General features: G+C 41.0%; 1 long non-coding RNA gene across 1 annotated transcript; it reads left to right on the plus strand.

Moving 5' to 3' along the window:
• Positions 1 to 7,117: 7,117 nt before the first annotated feature.
• Positions 7,118 to 9,568, plus strand: LOC130541976 (uncharacterized). The gene is made up of 2 exons (XR_008956145.1): positions 7,118 to 7,590; positions 8,738 to 9,568. It is a non-coding gene; the product is annotated as an uncharacterized LOC130541976 (long non-coding RNA).
• The last annotated feature ends 3,473 nt before the right edge of the window (positions 9,569 to 13,041 follow it).

The raw sequence follows: 13,041 nt of genomic DNA on the forward strand, positions 1-13,041 counted from the left end.
GTGGAATGCCCTGAAATCCTCATCTATTAGCGCGAAGTAATATGACAAAGCTGACACGCATATAAATGAGAGGGTGCAGGTGATACCTCGTGGTATTAATGTCAAGAGCCTGTGTAGCCACATGAAAACAAAGGATTAACCACTTCTCATTTGCAAATCTTGTTCCTTCGCTCCTCATGCTAACATTCACCGGTAGAAAAAATGAGGAGATTTGGAATGAGGCTGAATGAGTCCCTGGAGGGTGATGGGTACAGAAAAATTACCCTCCCTCAAGGAAGCCTAGGACGCGCGGAGTTCACACAGCGCTCTTGCTCACTCCCGCTCTGTTTGTTGGTGGGTTTTGTTTCTGTTGTTGTTCATGACAATTCCGAGCCTCTGGCCTTTTCAAATTGCACAGGTTTATCCTTCAAGTAAAGCGCGTGCATCTCTGAACTTACAAAACACATTTATTCTGGAATTGTCATCTACCTAGCAGAATAATTCTATTTTTTTCCATCCTTATTGAGGTGTAATTGACAAATAAGAATTGTGTATATTTAAGGTGTGCAACTCGATGTTTTGATGTAGGTGTGCGGTGCGGTTACCATGATCGAGGTAATTAACGTACCCATAACCTCAGTTCCTTTTTTTGTGGTGAGAGCACTTCAGATCTACCCTCTTAGAGATTTTGTGGGTACAAAATAGTATTCACTGTAGTCATACTGGTGTTCATTAGATCTCCAGAACTCATTGATCTTGCATAACTGAAACCTTATACCCTCTGACCAATATTCTTCTCTTTCCCCTACCCCCTGCCCCTGGCAATCACCAGCCTACTCTCTGCTTCTGTGTTTTTAACTATTTTAGAAGTCACATTTAAATGGAATCATGCAGTATCTGTCTTTCTGTGTCTGGCTTATTTCACTTCACACGTCTTCCCTGTTCATCCACGTTGTCACAAAAGGCAGGATTTCTTTCTTTCCTAAGGCTAAATAATATTCCATCGTAAATATATACCATATTCTCTTTACTATTAATTTTTCTAAACACTTGGAGGTGTTTTGAGGCGTGAAGGAGAGGATCAGACCTAATATAGGGAAATAAAGACCTGGGAACCAATGAAAAAGGCATCTTTCTGGCTGCTAGTCAGGGATTATGAGGTCACTCATGAAACCATGCACAATGCACAGAAAGGTAAGCGGCCATCCCTCCATCCTTCCCTGACAATCCTAATGGCAACCAAAACTGAGGAGGACTTGCTATGGCCATGCGTGTGCTAAGGGCTGTGCATAGATCATCACCCTTGAGACCATACATGGTCTCTGAGATGCTTCAGAAACATGACCCGTCTCTCTGTTGACGTGTATCTTCCTGCTACACTTACCATCTCTTCTCTGAATTCTTTCATTTTGGCATCATGGTTCTCCATAGAAAGGTTGCAATTTTTTAGGATTTTAAAATGTGTGTCACATTTATTTGGCTACAATTTTTATCTATTCCGTGACAAATCTGTGTGTGCGCGCACATGCACGTAAGCCTCTGTGTGTTTAGTTGATCACTAATATTTCTCTTTTCCTTCTTTTTATTTCCTTTTAAATCTTTGTGTCAGTGCTGTGTTAGCTCCTCTGGTTATTCATCACTGAATACATTGTATTTTGTGGGCAAGATAATTCTAAGAGTTTCTTACAGGAAGGAACCAAGATACCACTCTACTTTTCTGAGTCAATCTGCTGCCTAGGCTTCTTTGAACCAAATGGGGCTCACAAAAGATTTTTCATTAGCCCAGTTCACCCAGCTCTTACTCATAATATTGCAAATAAGAGATCCAGGTTTTGCACCTCCGGGTTTTGTTGTTCCTTTAGGAAGTATTATTTGTGTTGCTACTTTCTAAGATCAATCAATACCAAGGATTCTTACCACTGAGATCTCTCCCATTACTTTGTTACTCTGCTGTTCCGGGATGGCTTCTGCTCAATGCCAGCTGCTTTTTACGATTCTTGGAAATATTTTGAGGTCTAAGAATTATATTTGCCTCCTAGTTTTACTGAACACAGTGTGCAAAGGTCTTGTTTGTTTCCCTTGGGGTGTGTGCATTTGTGTGTTTGTGTCTTTCAGGGGATTTCCAGGAGGAGAAGGAAAAGTTCTAACTAGAGAGGTTTGTTCATGCTGGAAGTCCATAATTTTAGTTTCTTGTACCCCAGATTCTAATAATATTAAAACCATTGACCAGTTATTGGTTGACATTCCATAAATATTTGGTGAGTAGCTGAATTTGGATGAACAGGCTCATGTAAACCAAAGAATTATTAAATTAGTGCAGACAAGGTTCGTTATGTCTGTAATTTATGACATTTTCCTAATTATGATAAATATAAACACTTTCATGGAAGTATATTCGAATATAAAAATTGTGGAATCCTGAGTTATACTGCATTTTAAAAATCTCTTCCTGAATTTCTTCGAAGTGCATAAATAAGGTCTCTTCTAGATAGTATCATATATTTTTTTTCATGTTGCAATATTGTGGAAACAAAATGAAGGATCTTACTTTCAATCCAAATAATCAGAAATGTTATTAGTTTTAGCAATTAGACGTTGGAATACAAAGCTAGGAAAATAAGGTTACTTTGTAAGTTCTGACCAGATATGTAGTTAGTTGAATGTTTGTTTCCTTGGTATCACATTCTTTCTATTAAAAAAATGCGCTGGAAGATTAAGTACAAATAGTTTATTGCTTGACGTACTATGCTTGAACATGCCGCTAATTAGCACAAATATTCGCTCCTCCAAGAAGCGAGACCATGACTGCCTCTTCCCTGTATCTTCCTTGTGATGGAGACAAAGCCCAGGTGTTGGGCTTCAAATAGAAACCAACACCCAGTTGTCCATTCCAGTAACAACAAAATCCTTTGGCTACAAATTGCAAAAGAGGAAAGAAACCACTTCCTTCTTACTATTTTTAATAACATCCACAAACATTTATTAGGAAGTGCATTAGTTATTTATTGCTACATAAAAAATTACTCCAAAAAATAACAGCTTTTGTCACACCTACTTATTATTTCATATGAGGTCCTGGAATCTGGGAGCAGCTGACCTGGGTGGTTCTGGTTCTCCATCCCTAAGTTTCATGAAGTTTCTGTCAAGCTGACCCCTGGGGCCACAGTCATGTGGAGGCTCAGCTGTTTGAAGTGAGTTGCAAGCTCACTCAAGTGACTGTTGGTGGGAGGCTCAAGTGATTCCCCTGTGAGTCCTTTCATAGGACTGCTCACAACATGACACCTGGTTTCTAACAGGGTGAGTGGAGAGAGAGACACAGAGAGAGAAAGGCAGAGCAACTGAGAGACAAAGCAAGGGAAACTGCAGGGTCTTTTATAACCCATTCTCAGAAGTGTAATATCATGATTTCTGCCATATTCTAATGGACATATAGACCAACTCCAGTAGAATGTAGAAAGAGACTACACAGAGTGCGAAGAGTAGGACACAGAGATCATTGGTGTATCTCTTGGAAGCTGGCAACCACAGATTTTAAACTTGTTCTAGGGAGTACACCAAGCATAGGGATACATCTGTTGTAGAACCATTTATTTTTCCTTCAGTGAATCAATTTCATGATCAATAGAATTCAAGACCTACCATGTTCCAGGCTCTGTGCTATATAAAGGGATTATAAAGTAAATAAGACATGACCTCACACTTATCTTCTGGCCGGAGAGATAATTTATCATAGACAATGATATTCCAATCTAGGATAAAAGAAGGTTGACCAAACATTATAGAGGTATTGCGGAGAGAGAGATTGGTTTCGTTTAGAGAATGTGCAGCAAAGTTGAGCAACGGGCATGGAGTTAGCTTAAAAGGCAAGCAGGAATTGAATAGAAGGAATGATTGGCTTTTTAGGAGGATTATACTCAGTTTTGTAGTAGTTAGTTAGACTACGAGGGATAACCAAAATAATGAGCGTATTGCATTCCATATTCAGTATAAGTCATCTACTAAAGCTACCTAAATTGAAGAGTAGGGAAGAAAAGGATAACCTGGCACAGAATCCAAAGCATAAAATTCTTGATGTGCCCTGATCAATGTTGTTTAGGAAAAAGGTGGACATTCTTAAGTCTTCTGAAGGCAGAGTGACATAATTTGCTTTGTGACTAGAGATGGTCATAGTGAAGAAAATGTAAAAGGGGAACATCAGAGAGGAGGGGCTAGAGGAAAGCAGAACCATTTCTCCTTTCTCTTGCAACTGACCCTACGATAGTGACGAAAGCAGAAGTATGGAAGAGTAACGTTACGGAGAGGAGCAGACTCCAATCAGGAACAAATGATTAAAATTCCATCTCTTTGACTGGAAGGCTGGAACTAGGTAGCAATGGTTACAGATGACTCTAGAATGCTTAGCCATTATCTAAGACTGCAAATACAAGAGGAGGAGTAGGTATGGTGGGGCAAGTGTTGGGTTAATGAGTTCGGTTTTAGTTGTGTTGAATCTGGATGCCTATGGGACTTTTAATGATTGCAGTCAAGACCTGGAAAAGCAATTGTGCTGTTCTTTCTGACTCTGCCGTGATTTTCACCTTTCTCTCACACTTCTTAAATATCTTTTCCAGAGGGCAGCAATCCAAGAGATGTTGGTTGCTACTAAGTCCCCGCTAACAGCTCCCTACAGGTTCTTACGTTATAACGGGCCGAACATCCCACCAACCCACTTTTCCCATTTGGTATTTTTATGATCTCTAATTATAGGCATAAGATCCAGGTAATGACTGGGTTACATTTTCTGCCAGACAAATTATGTACATAATTATAGGCACATGTTCACTGGGATATTGAAGCATCTGATGCTTCTACAGAGAAGATAATTGTCAACCTTTGCACTGTAATTAAGTCTAAATGGGAATCCTAATCATTTTCCAAATGAGCAAACAGTAAGCCAGTCTTGATTGGCTGTGGCATGGCAGCAAATGGAATGGATTTGCTGTATAGGTTAATTAGTCATCCATGAATGTCACAGCCCTCAGAAAACCCCATGTTAGATATAAGCATTAGAGCTAATTAGCCTCTATTGTTGAAACTCTATATGATTTTTACCTGGTTTTTCTGTAGAATTCTAACTATTCAGTCTCTTTCCCTCCCTCTGAATCCTTCTTCTCATAGCGAGTCATATCAAGCCATTTAGATTTTCTACCCATTCATTCCGGTACAGAGAGGAAGGAGCATAGATTTGGAAGGAGATAGAGCTGTGTTCAAATCCCACCCGATGTATTCTTATAGTGAAGGTTAGACTATTTGCTGTCCACCTCTCTCAGTTTCAGTGGTTTGTCTATGAACTGTATGTGATTCATCTTATCTTTGACGCCTTGCCAAGTAGACATTCATAAATCTTTCCTCTAAGCTTTAGAGCATACCTATCATTAACTGGAGTTCTATATTTGTTTATAGCTGTTTGGGAGTGTGACATTTATGTGCAAGAAGTGCACAAATCTTCACTGCATATTTTCTGACTTTTGAAAATGCATACGCTTGTGGAACATACACCCCTGTCAAGATAGAGAACATAAAGATCCCTCCCAGAAAGTTACCCCATTCCAGTCAAACCTCACCCCACCCCTCCAGAAGCAACAAGCTTTCTGATATTTTGCCATTAGTTCTCCCTGGTCTAGAACACCATGTGAATCTACTAATAGGCGATAACTCCTTTACATAAGGCTTTTTTTTTTTTTTACTAAGCATATGTTTTCGAGGTCTCCCCATGTTGCCATAGCAAGACCTCCTTCCTGCTAGCACAGCTGATAAGCCACGACATTCTGTCACTTAATATAATAGAAATCTACTTCTCACTCAGGTCAGAGTGCGACACGGATATTCCCGTTTCAAAGACAGCTTTCCTGGGTGTGGGGAAGTTGGTGACCTCAGGCCCCTCTCACGTGAGCTTTCACCTTTTCCCTAAGGTCCTGGTGCATCTGCATCTGTCAGCGGATGCACAGGCAGAGAAGAAGGCAGAAGGTGACCTTCATTGCTTAAGAACCCAGCCCGGAAGCGCAACCCACCACCTCTATGCCCGTGCCATTGGTGAGGGCAGGTCACGTGGCCGGAAGTGTACACAGACGCGGGAAGTGCGAGTGCGGAACCTGGGTGGGCAGGCAGCCTTGTTCTTGCACTCACTCCACACCATGGAAGGAGTGTACATTTTCGAGGGAAAGCTAGTTATCTCCGCTACAATGTCTGACTTCAGTTCGCTGGCTTCTAAGCTCTTTGCTGGGTGCCTCTGGAAGGAGATCAAAAGTATAAACCCTACATGGTGGTGAGATGGTGTCCGCAGATCCTTCACCCCATAGGTCCCAGGCTCGATTTCTCTCATCCTAGGGTAGTTCTCTTCTAAACTTGCCTCGTCATGGCCATCCCACTGCTTCTAAGGGCAAACAGGTGGCCGCAAAAGGCTGTTTTAAACCTTGGCTTCTCTTCTTTATTCAGATCCCGCTCCCCCCTGCTAATCTGTTCAAATGCTAGCTCTGAAATCATTTGCTTAGGTGAGAGTCTGCCTAGTACCCAGAAGCTATTTTCAAGACAAATTATTTTCTTTTCCAAGTCATCGTTACCAAGACTTCCGCATGCTAGTGAGATTTACTATGTGTCCAGCCCTTTGCTGGAGATTTTCACATGGAGTGTCTACATGAAACGTCAAAGTACATTAGAAAACATGCATTATTGTTGTTACACCAGCATTAAGGTCCAGGCATTCAATGGTGCTGTTCCGAGATACAGAATTAAAGAACGACCTGAGATGTGAATCCAGCAATGTGCAGTCTTACAATCAGAAGCAGTTTTTCACAGATTACCCGCCTAATTCCTTCATTTGACAGATCGGGAAATAGAAACCTAGAGCACTCAGGTGATCTGGCCACTGTCCGAGAGCTGGAAAGAGGCCAAACCTGGCAGAGCCTAAGACTCCTCATATCTATCATATTGCTCTATTTTTTTTTTTTTTTTTTTTTTTTTAACAGTGAAACGTTGCTGTCCGTAAGCCCGCCCTGCCTGTGCTGGAAGGTGTTCCCGGCCGACAGGCACGAGCTGGACAGCCAGCGTCCTTCTGGGTCCTACCATGACATTGCAACCGCGTCAGCTTCCGCCCAAACGCTGATGTCAACCAGCCGTGTCCCGAAGCGATCAAGCACACGTCGCCTTTGCCAGGAGGCAGCGTCTCCCCAAAACCTGTTTAGCAGAGACGAAGAGCTTTTGACAAAATGTTCCGCGGTTCAAAATTATTCACTGTATCTGATTAGGCGTCGGTGCCCCTGTAAGTGTTTTCTGCCTTAAGAAATCAGCCTCTCCCATCTCCTTGCTCACTTCGCTTTTATGGTCCGTGAAAAACTCGATCTGGCTCAGTACTGGCAACTGTGTCATATTTTACTGCTAAGAATATGTTTTTATTGTTCCTGCGCATCTTTGATTTACTGTCATGGAGGTGATAAGCCGATGTAGGTTACGCGTCACCCACATGCTGAAAACGAAATGGAAAAATATTCCTGCCGGGAAAATAAAAGATCTCTTCAAGGCAACATGGGACATTGCTTTTGTGTGTCCCTAGTGGAGGGCCTTGTAAAGACCCAGGTAAGGCGGCCTGGGCTAGGCACCTGGGATGTGTATCTAAGTGGGGGAGAAAGGGCGGGGGGAGGATATGTCTAACCCCTGAACGACAATGACGGGTAATCCCGTGAGCCAGTCAACAAAGCTCTTGAGGGAGATTGTACTTGCTGGACTGATATGTAATTTGTGGGAAGCCACTAATTGCAAGTTACATAACGCGGCCTTAAATCTTTCCAGAAGAGTACCCTGCTTATTCAAAATGAGGCATTTGAAAGATGCCAAGCTTCCAAAAGCTCTTGCCTGGGGTGACTGGCATTCTTCTGGGAAGGAGTCGGTTTAACTGCTTATATCGACAATTAGACTTAAGTGTCCCATGCGGGTAGTGGAGACGTTGGCCTATATAAAATGTAAAATAATAAAAATAAGAAAGTTGCTTGTGCGCCTGAAGACAATCTGATTTCAGGCCACAAATCTACATTTACGGATTATACTCACAGAGGGGAGGCTCTGCTAGATGTCTTACAGAAAAATAAACGTCAGTTCTAAAGTAGTTACTAGTAAGAATACCTCCTACTTCTTAGAAGCCAATTAATGCATGTTTTTTGAATGATATAGTTACTATTTATTGAGAACATACCGCAGACCCAGCGCATAGTAATGTACTCCTTATCAGGCCCATGAGGCCTTCCATATTCAGGCCAAGGCTGACCCGCATGTGTTTCCTTAGAGTCTTCCTGGGCTTGTTTCAGTTTTTCAGAACTTTATTCAGGCTTCCTGCTCTCCCCTCTCCCTTCTCCCCAGACCTTTCTGTATCTAACTAATTACTCAGCATTTTTCAGCACTCAGCCAAAATGTCCAGGAACAGGTGAATCAGGGATTTCCTATCTTAGCCATTGGACATTTCCCCTGACCTAGTATATTGTGACAATTTCTTTCCATGACCCAGACTGTGTGGATGTCATGCTATGGATTCTTAAAACATTCTGGCTGTTTCTTCCACGACTCTTAGCACAATTTTCATTGCTTATGCAAGCCCTGAGGTTAGAGACCCAGAAGGAGTGGAAGGCCATTCTCGTCTTGCTCACAGTCGCCTTCTCTTCTCTTGGTTCAATTCCTATAGATGTTTATTTTATTTGTAATTTTTTAAAGATTTTATTTATTCATTTTACAGGGGGAGAGAGAGAGAGAGAGAAGTGAGGCAGACAGAGGGAGAAGGAGAAGCAGAGTCCCCGCTGAGCAAAGAGCTGGACGTGGGGCTCGATCCCAGGACCCTGGGATCATGATCTGAGCCGGAGAAAGACACTTAACCTACTGAGCCACTCAGGCAGCCCCTCCTATAGGTGTTTAAAAATATTTGTAGAATGAATATATCTTTTGTGATTTCTCACATCAGTCCTTTAAGCTAGGAATTGTTATCCTCAATACCCACATGAGAACACTGAGGCTTAGGGAAGAGACTTCTATAAGATCCTGAATGTAACAAAGGATAGAGCTGGCTTTCAAATGCTTGTCTTCCTTACTCCAAAATCCATGCCCGCAAGTCCTATGCAACGTTATCTCGTGCTTTAAAAGGAATTCACACTACATTAATTTAGGATATAAATGTGAAAATAGTACAAGCAAATGCAAAAAAAAAATTTAGCAGAATTTACATATGTAACTTATGGCTGGTAGGTGGCCACAGTTTGGGTGTGCTTCGCTTCCATTTTCTGCTTTGGAACATTCTGAGTTCAAGTGAAGAACCAGCATTTTCTGAAGACGCTTGCCTAAGTGGAAGCTGGGGGACTAGGATGAAGTGAGGCCAAGCTGTGTTTTCCTATCTGACCCCAGAGGTTGAAATCTACAGGCGGAAATCCCACCAATCAAGTCAGGACTGAAACAAAGCGCAAAGGGAGAGGGGTGTGTCACTCTGATGGGGACAGAGTAGCGCCATAATCCACCTCTTCTCTGTTTGATTTGGGCTTTAGCAATTTCAACTACAGGTAATAAAATTAACCCATTTGGAACCACTTTGAAAGATGACATTCTTTGACAGATGTATCTCGGGCGATTTCATCAGCATCGGACATCTGGTTAACTTTTATAAATATGAAGAATGGTTGAGAACAGCTGAAAGCCTGTGGAAGAATGTGGTAATGGCAGACATTGCCCCTGCCTATGTAGAATGCTTGCGAGCAGAACACATGGGGGATGGGCAGCCAGAGCTGCCCTCAAAGGCTACATAGACTTCGTGGGAGAGGCTCGTAGCTTCAACTGGGTGATGGCCCCTCTGAGAGTCAAAAGTGACAGAAGTCACTGAATCGTCATTGTCCGACATTCCACTATGTTGTCGTTCTCACTAGAAAGAATAAATAAACTCCTATTTGAGGCTTTATGATGAACAAGTTTGCTAAGCAGAGAAGTGTGCAACTGGTCAGGAAGCCAACTCTTCGGATTTCTAGATCAGAGATTGAGCCAAAAGAAGTACAAAGTCCCTTAAGTGTTTCACTGCCAGCTTCGAGGCATTCAATTCTGAACCTCCAAATACAGAGTAACCCCCAAGATGTCTAAGGTACGGCCCAGTGGTAGCTTAAGCAACCAGTTGAGCAAGGAGTGGACTCCAAGGGGGTTTGTCAGACCCAAGATGAGAGGATAGATGAGGAAATGGGCAAAGCTGGATGGTTTGGATAAATTTATGGAAGGAGCGTAAACTATGATCAGAGACTAATTTTATTCCCTTATTAAGCAAACACACATGGCACGTTTTTATAAGCCAGTTTTAGGTACTAAATCCCAGGAATAAGAAAAAAGAATTACACAAAGGAATTAATGCATTACTTCTTTCCACGGCAATCTCTTTAGAGACAGAGAAGGATCTCGTTATGTAGAGAGACATTTACATTAGCATAGACGTATTCACACAATGCTGTGGGTGCACAGCACAGAGAGTGCTATGAACCCACAAACTGGAGAATTTCTAAAAGGAATTATGCAAGCAAAGTGACCTTGGAGGAACATTATTCTGAATGTTACTTATGTAATACATTGGAATAGGCCAATGCTGAAGGGAGGAAAATATCCAGAACGCTATTGTGGCAATCCAGGTTCCAGTGGGGCAACATTTGAAGAAATAATGTTTGGCATTAGAAACTGACTCTGTGAGTATTCAAGGAGAAATTTGCTCTTCTATCCATTCCCTTTCAGGACTCACCCTCACAAGTGGTCTGCAATCACCTAGACCATAGCCCTACTTCTAGCCTTTTATTGAAGTAGTTACTTTATATGTTTATATAATACAATATGTTTAATTTTATATTATTTATAAAATATTATAAATATGTATATACTATATTATTTATATTAGATATTATATTAAATATTATACAATATTTAATTTTATATTATTTATATCATTAAAAATATTTATATAATATTAGCGTATTACATAAATTAGCTACTTCAATATGTGTGTGTGTGTTTTCCCATATGTAGGCATATGTGTGTGTGTGTGTATATATATATGTGTGTGTGTGTATATATTTATACATATATATGTGTATATATATATATATATATTTTATTGATCATGCTCATTCAACAACTATTAATAAATCATTTATTGTGTGCCAGAAACTGAACTAAGAACTTCTAGGACAAAAGATAATATTAAGGTCCTGCACAATAGATACCAATAGTTGAATGACTTTTTTGCCTACCTGAAAGTTTAGCCGAAATTGACCAAAACTGGATAGTATCTAATCTCTTCTGCTATGGCTCTGTGTTGGGAGGTAATGTGAGGAGGCGAAGAGAGCATGGCCTAGCTAGACAATGGGTCTCAAAGTTGAGCATGTATCAGAATCACCTCGAAGATTAAAAGAAGGATGGCTGGACCCTACCGCAGAATTTGTAATTCAGTAAGTCTGGGCAGAGCCTGAGAACTTCAATTCTAACACAGTTTTCCAGGGGTTGTGATGCTGCTGGTCCAGAAACTGTAGAAGAACCTCTGGAGTCAGACTGGTTTCCTATTTCTTCCTCCGACTATACTTCAAAGAAACTGTCCTTCCCTGTAACACTAGTAACACCAAAGGTTGAGTTTTAGATGGTCTAGCTTTCTGCCTAATATGTGAGCTTTACTCTTCATAAGACTGAGTGAGAGTTCTTTGACTTTCTTTCTTGCTGAGGGGTAAATGTTTAGTAGAAAGCCACCATTGAGCATTTGCCAGATGACAGCTCAGCATTGTCATGACCTAGACATATGCATCCTGGGGAAGGAAACCATCTTTGTCCAAGACTGGTGCCCCACAAACTGAAAAGAAACTTTCAGTGTTTAGAATGCAAAAAACTTAAGACAATAGAAAATGTACTCGTTATGGATGAAAATAAAATTTCTATTTCCAGTTCACCTACATGCTCACTAAAAAGAAAGACCTGTCTTCAACCTTAGAATAATCACTAAAGACACACATAAATTTCTCAGTCCCCTTAATCAGGTGACCAGTTAGCCAGGGCCAAAGGAAAACTTCCCATAGCCAGGCAGTAAGCTCACATAATTAGAGAGAGTATAAAAGAGACTCGCCAGATTAGTTTCCATACATCTGCATATTGAGATCATAACCCCAAAGTGTAAATTAAAAAGGAAGAAATGAATTAGGACAATTTCCTGCATGATTAGTTGGCTTAGGAAAATATCAAGTTAGGCTTATTTTAAGTGTGCATGGCTATTCTCCCTCAACACAGGTCTGCCTACATCTAGCAAACCTCATCCTGCTCACAGATGGGGGAAATCAATCACTATTTCAACATATGCCTGAGGACCCCTTTGCTGAATGCACACAGACCCGAAGGACTATGTATGAGGAACAGGCATGTCACATTTGGCCCAGCTCTGAGAAAGTGGGAAAGGAACTGGGAGGACTTTTGCACGAGCAAGGGCTCCACTTGAGAAGAATGAGAATACACAGATCCATACCCGAATTATCTATTTCCAGTGCAGTGTTTGGCACGTGAGAAGCTGTCCATAAGTACTTCTGAATGTGGGATTTAGGAGAGAAATAAAGAGCCAAGATTTGTTGGGTTTTACTGCTGAACCTGAAATTCATTTTGGCCTCAAAACATTCCCCAGTAAAAAGGCAATGGTCTTGAGTATTCATGTATATTTTTTATAGTTTTCTAGGATAAGTCCTTAGCAAGTGTAAAGTTGTAGAAGGATGAACACTGTGGTGTCCTGAGGAGGAAATGTCTTCAATAAGAGGTCATTTTTCAAGATGCTTAGTGACTCTAAACATCATTAGGCTTAACTATAAAACCTTGCTCTTCCAGATGGTGAATGGATGTGAACATTTTTACAAGCACTTCTTTTCCAAATATTGAAGAAGTTTAATTTTTTTCTTGTTATAAAATGTTGATGTTCCAGCCATTGAAAATAGTGCAATATGAAAATTTGCTGATCTGCTTTTTGTCAAGAGAAGAAAACAACTTGTTTGGCACAAGTCATTG

The sequence above is a fragment of the Ursus arctos genome, unplaced genomic scaffold, assembly GCF_023065955.2.
Source record: "Ursus arctos isolate Adak ecotype North America unplaced genomic scaffold, UrsArc2.0 scaffold_28, whole genome shotgun sequence".
Lineage (NCBI taxonomy): Eukaryota > Metazoa > Chordata > Mammalia > Carnivora > Ursidae > Ursus > Ursus arctos.